This window comes from Cololabis saira, chromosome 23 (genome assembly GCF_033807715.1).
Source record: "Cololabis saira isolate AMF1-May2022 chromosome 23, fColSai1.1, whole genome shotgun sequence".
Taxonomy (NCBI): domain Eukaryota; kingdom Metazoa; phylum Chordata; class Actinopteri; order Beloniformes; family Belonidae; genus Cololabis; species Cololabis saira.
This window is the reverse complement of record NC_084609.1, coordinates 35716708-35724183: the sequence shown is the minus strand read 5'-3', so window position 1 is coordinate 35724183 and position 7476 is coordinate 35716708.

The following is a 7476-nucleotide window of genomic DNA, read 5'->3' as shown; positions in this document are numbered from 1 at the left end:
GGTTCTGGTCGGGGACCGGGGCGGGGGGGTGGGGAGGGACCTGGGGAGGGACCAGGGGGACCAGGGGGGGGTAAGGAGCAGCTGAGGTTTAAAAAGCTCGGCGTCACTCCGCCGGACTCCCAGGAATTCCCCCGTCCCCCCCCCGTTACCATATACACATGCGGCCCGGTGCTCTGCCGATTTCTGCTGCTTTGCCGAAAAATGCTCCCTAATGGTTTTCTAGGCAAAGCAAGGCAAGTTTCATTTATATAGCACAATTCAACACAAGGTAATTCAAAGTGCTTTACATCAACATTTTTTTTTTTCAAATTCTGTTTATTGATTTTCACTCTTATAACAAACATACAAAACATACATAACAAGCCCAAAAACACCCACCCCTCCACAACCTCCCCCCCAGGGTCCTCAGCAAAAGTACTCAACAGAAAATATGTGAATACATAAAATAACTAGTAATAATAATCAAAAGTAAAGAATAAGATAAAAAAATAAATAAAAATAATAATTAGAATCATTGGGCAGATTGTCCATAAAACGTAAAAAGGGTGACCACATGTCATTAATTTCTCCAACTTTACCTCTTAGAATGTATGTTAATTTTTCCAATACTAGATGTGAAGACATCTCTTTTAACCACTGGGTGGAATTAGGACTCTGAACATCCTTCCACTTCAAGGCTATTACCCTTTTTACTTGTAATAAACAAAAATCTATGAGCTTTCTTTTCTTTGCATTTGCACCAAAGTCTTCAGGGTATAGGCATATATGTAACAGACACAATCTAGGTTCGACAGGAATTATACACTCTGTTAATCTGGAAATCAGGCGAAGGGTATCTTTCCAAAAATCCTGGAGTTTCTTACATTCCCATATACAGTGAAGCAAGGTTGATTGATTGAAATTCTTTATTCAGTCACTTCACCAAACAAACATTGAACACAAACATTATCAAAATAAAATAGTGATCAAAATAAAATAGTGACTGAAAAGGCACAGGCAGAAGCATGGTGCTTATATTAATGCCTGTCCTACATACCAACAAACAATAGCAAAGCTAATCCAGAAAAAACAGAAAGGAGGACCAATAAGGTTTATATATATCCTTCATACATATCCTTTTATATGCCTTCATATATATATATATATATACTTCTATATACACATAATAATATACAAAATATATTAAAAAAAACATATACATACATATACACATATATATACATATATATACATACACATATATACACACATACATACATACACATGCACATATATACATATACATACATACATATATATACATATACATACATACATATACATACACACATACATACATACACATATATACACACACACATACACACTTATATATGTATACACATAAACATCAAAGAACAGCAGCAAACAAAAACAAATGTTAACCTTTGTAACTTTGAAAGATTGCTCTACAAATCTTTTTTTTATAAACTGAAAATGAGCTGCACATTCGTAAATTTATATTAGCTTCATTCCAGAATTTAACTCCCACAACAGATATACATCTCCTTTTAATCTCTTTTCTAGCTTTTTGTAATACAAATTTACAAACAAAACGCAAATTATAATTTGACTCATATACTGAGAAAAAACGTTGTACACAGACAGGGAGTAACTTTAATCTAACTTTATACATTATTTGCATTATTTTATAATAAACCAAATCATAAAATTTAATAATATGGGATTTTATAAATAATTGATTTGTATGTTCATAATATCCTACTCTATTAATAATACGTATGGCTGGTTTTTGTAATAGCACTATAGCATTTACTGTTGTCTTATACGTCGAGCCCCAAACTCCCACATAATATGATATATAAGGTAATATTAATGAACAATAAATTAAATGTAGTGCTTTATGATTTAATATATTTCTAGACTTATACAGGATTGCTATTGACTTTGAAATCTTTCCTTTTATGTATCTAATATGTTGTTTCCATGTTAATTTACAATCAATAACAACCCCTAAGAATTTTATATCAAATACTCTTTCAATTTCAGAATCACATATTTTTAATGTAATATCCCCATAAATTTCTTTTCGGTTTCCAAAAACCATAAATTTTGTTTTTTTAATATTAAGTGATAACTTATTAACGTCAAACCAAGTTTTAAGAATGTTTAATTCCCTTTCAATTGAGGACAGAAGTTCCTTTAAATTTTTCCCAGAACAGTACATATTTGTATCATCTGCAAAAATAATAAATTTTAACAATTCAGTAACATTACAAATATCATTTATATAAAGTAAAAAAAGTTTTGGACCAATCACAGATCCCTGGGGTACGCCACAGGTGACCTCCCTGAATTGTGACATAGTGTTATTGATTTGTACACATTGTTGTCTATTTTCCAAATAGCTCTTAAGCCAAGAATAAGCCACACCTCTAAATCCATACTTATCTAGTTTTCTTAATAATATACTATAATCTAAGGTGTTTCTAACATAGAAAGGTACCTCTTTCTATGTTACATTTAAGGCAATTGTCTGGAATGTTGGGATTAAAATGATTTAGCTTAACGGGAGTAAGCTTTACATCAACATTTAGTTTAGTTTAGTTTATTTGCACATAAAACAAAACAGTAAAAATGGTCAAATGAAGCATTGTGCAGGAGAGGTGGAAGCCAAAAAGGCAGTGGCGTCAATTCAGTGGAAGCTAAGGTATGGCAAGGTTACGAGTCACAGAATTTAACTAGAGAATCAATCAACACGTCCAGCAAATACTCATTACAGAAGTCTGCTATGTAGCTTATCTGTGCGGTCAAGAACATTGGAACTTTTTCAAATGCAGTCTCGCTCACTCCAAAAACTCAAAGTCTTACCAGGAATATTTGTCTTATTTCTAGTTAAAATGTCTAATATTTAGTCAAAAAATCTCATTACAATTAAAACAAGAGTGATCACCAGAAAAATAACTTGTTATTTGACAATTTTCACCTGTTTCAAGTACATTTTCACTTGAAATAAGTAGAAAAATCTGCCAGTGGGACAAGATTTATCTTCTCATTACAAGCAAAAAAATCTTGTTCCACTGGCAGATTTTTCCACTTATTTTAAGTGAAAATCTACTTGACACAGGTGTTAAATGTCTTAAATGTAATGAGATTTTTTTTGACTAAAAATGAGACATTTTAAATAGAAATAAGACAAATATTCATTTTAAGATTTTGAGTTTTTGCAGTGTATAATAACTAGTGAAATCGATCATGTTGTTCTGATTTGCATTTTTAGTTATTCTATATGTATTAAGTAATAGAATAATCAATACAAATAGACACAGAGTAATTCCATAAATGTATTTAAAAAACAAACATTTACATTTTCCCTTGAAGCAAAGGTGTGGCGGCTGCCGTACCTTCATACCCAATTGACGCCCCTGTACGCAAGGCAAATTTCATTTATATAGCACAATTCAACACAAGGTAATTCAAAGTGCTTTACATCAACATTTAGTTTAGTTTATTTGCACATAAAACAAAACAGTAAAAAAACAATGGTCAAATGAAGCCTGAGTTGAAGTATCAACTCAGGTTTTTTACTCAAGTAAAAGTATAAAAGTACTGGTTTCAAAACTACTTAAAGTATAAAAGTAAAAGTAATGTAAGGGGGAAAAAAGCCATTAAGGACAAAAGCCATTGAAAATGAATGTATCTTAGTATAATGCAAATATATTAAAGAAGCATATATGTGTACTATTGAGCATTAACATGTGTTTCAGAGAGCAGCAGATATGATGACTAGTTGCCTATAAGTATTGTAATGTTGCAAAAAGTCAAACTTCATGTTCACGTTATCATTTATCCTAACCTTTATTGGAATGTACATCCAAGTTTAGTTGCAGGAATCTGAGGGAACGGATGTAAGAACAAAACTGGACAAGAACATCTGAAACAACCACAACCAAATTCACTCTATCCGGATGGAGCAATTTAACTGGATAGTTTTTATTAAAGGCCGAAATGAAATAGAGTAACGAGGCTGTTTTTAAAATGTAAGGAGTAAAAAGTACAGATAATTGCGTGAAAATGTAAGGAGTAAAAGTAAAAAGTCGTCTGAAAAATAATTACTCCAGTGAAGTATAGACAACCAAAATTTCTACTTAAGTAAGGTAACGAAGTATTTGTACTTTGTTACTTGACACCTCTGGAAATACATAATATAAAACAAAAAAAGATAATTTAGCATGAAAAAGAAAAAGAATACTGAATTATTGAAAGATAGGAAAAATGAAGAAGATGTAGGATAATTGCATGAAAAAAAGTACAATTTAACAACTCCAGAAGTGTTTCTGATCTTAACTAAAGAATGATTTTTTCAAGTGTTGAACAAAGCCAGTGAAGATATTGATTTTAGTGATGGTGGTAAATTGTTCCATAGGGATGGTCCTCTGTATTTTAAAGTGCGTTGATTGTGTGAAGTCCAGCATAAAGGAAGGTGAAAGTCCTTTGAGTGTCGTGTCTGATATGAATGGATGTCTGAGGAAAACTTAAAAAAAGTCTGGAAGCTGCAGTCGTAGGTCATGAGATGAATATACATACTTATATAGATAGTAAATAACAAATAAAATTATGAAAAAAGAAGGTAAAATAATAACCAATAATGCCAATAATAACCAATAATGCTTAAAACTAAGGGCAGTGGAGTACCGCAGGTACATCTCATTCGCGGTTTTCAGAAAGTATTTAATTTAAGAGTACACTTAAATGCCAAATAAATGAAATAGAATAAGAAAAGAGGTAAAATAATAGAAAGCACAAGTTGTTAAAAAGTAAGGGCAGTAGAGTACAGCAGGTAAGTATTTAATTTAGGAATACGCTTCAGTGAACAGTAATGTTTTTAGGCCTGATTTAAAGGATCTACAGTTGGAGCAGACCTCAGGTCTACAGGAAGTTTGTTCCACCGGTGAGGAGCAGAATAACTGAATAACTACCTTTGTAGAGCTACCATTTTACTGTGTTTTACTCACTAACCCACCTCATTTTCCCCCAAGAATGTGTTCTTAATGACCTAAATATCAAATAAAGTGATATAATTGTTTTTTTTCTTCTTTATCGTATAATGTTCACAAAGTGTAATGCAATTCATGTCACGGGTAGTGTATTTTGAAGGATCAAATACTCAACATCCCATATTTATCAAATTTACATCGTGCAAGAAATGATGGGCGTGGCAATCAAACTTTGAAAATCAACTGCGCACGCGCAGAACCACAAAGTAGCATTTCTCGGCAGGGAGCAAGAATCGACAGAACACCCCGGACGTCCTCCTTCCCCCGGGAGACGGAGCCGCAGCTGATTAGTCCGCGGTGGGGAGGGGGCGGGGCCAGACCGGACCGGTGACACCGGCCGGTATTTTTATTTTTAGAGCCTCCAAACCATGCTCCAAACGGGGAGAAACTCCAGGAGGATCAACGCTCCCCACGGGGCCGCGGACGTCACCGGCAGGCAGCCAATCACAACACTGTCAGATGACAAACTTCTCTACAAACAATGAAACAAACTAACCATCAGAGGTGTATAAAGTAGGCTACTTGAAAAAAGTAAGAGTAGAAAAATACCATAACTGAAAAAGACTTTGGTAAAAGTTAAAGTCACCCATAAGAAAATTACTTGAGTAAAAGTGTAAAGTAGCTCACATTAAATGTACTTAAGTATCAGAAGTATCTTGTGAAAAAATATACTCAAGTAATAAAAGTAAAAGTACAAGTATTTTATAGTATGCATGAAAAGAAGGGAAGAGGAGACATGAGGTAGTGATTGTGTGGGGATTCAGCATAATGTACATGTACATGTAAATGTACTAATGTACATTTTTTCTGACATTCTTATATTTATATATTTTTGGTACATTTTTTGCACATTTCTTGTACGTATTTATCTTATCTGTTCATTTTATTTTATTTTATTATCCTATTTTATACTTCAACGTCTTGCTGCTCAGTTGCCTTGAAATTGCCCCTAAGGGATAAATAAAGTTTTCTGAATCTGAATAAAATGGTATATATAATAATGATTATATTGTTTATGATAGGATATGTATATATATATATATATATATATATATATATATATATATATATATATATATATATATATATATATATACATACACATACACATATACATATATATATATATATATATATATATATATATATATATATATTATTTATAATGCTCAGGTATAATATTGCAATGAAGTGCTGTAATATTTTATAATGTAATAACAGGTATCATTTTTTGATAAAGTAAAGCTTGCTGTTATATTTGTTTTATTTTTATTTTGAAGCAAAATTGAAATAGAAACAAGGGGTAGGACCTCATAAATGTTTTACTTTACTTACCTACTCCTTTTCGGGCATGAAGGTTTATTTCCCTTTGATTTTGTTTAATGACTGTTTATTTGTATTCTTTTTTTGTTTTGTGTAATTGTTTTTTTTCCTGTATGCTCGAAATAAAGATTTCAATCAATTCAATTTCAATCAATCAAAGAAGCAACACTTTCAGGTGAATGAAATGTGGTAAAGAATACGACACAATTTTTTTTTTTCAAAATATAATTCTTTGATTATTTTAATTTGTAACGAGGTGGCAAATGTCAAAGTAACGAAGTAAAAGTATATTTTTGAACTTTTAAATGTAGTGAAGTAAAAGTAAAAGTCCTGATTAAAAAAAAACGCAAGTAAAGTACAAATCCTCAAAAAAACAAAGTAGTGTAACGAAGTACATTTACTTCGTTACTATACACCTCTGCTAACCATGAACAGTTCTGTTCATGTATTAGGGCCAGGCAAGAGAAAAAATATTGGAGGGGAAATTTTTTTTTATTGTCCACTTTGATAAAAAAGTCGAAATGTCGAGATTAATGTTGAAATACAATTTCAAAAATAAAGTTGAAATTTTGCCTTTTTTTTCTCAACATTTCAACTTTATTCTCAACATTTCAACTTTATTCACGAAATTTTGACTTTTTTCTTGAAATTGTATTTCAACATTTATCTCGACATTTCAACTTTTTTCTCAACATTTCAACTTTATTCACGAAATTTTGACTTTTTTCTTGAAATTGTATTTCAACATTTATCTCGACATTTCAACTTTTTTCTCAACATTTCAACTTTTTTCTCGAGATTTTATTTCAACATTAATCTCGACATTTTGACTTTTTCTCAAAGTGCGTAATGAAAGAAAAATGTTCTTCCTCTAAAATATTATATATAATATATTTGATTTTTCTCCTGCCTGGCCCTAATACTCTTCCGTACTCATGCGCATTGCACAGTCAGTCATTGTACGTTACCACATACAGACCCTTTTTGTCTCTGTAAACGATGACGTCGTACACCGTATGCGCGCTCATTTCGGCAACGAACGAAGATTAACAGTCAAGCTATCCAAGGGATTAGCAACTAAAGATTGCCAACGTTA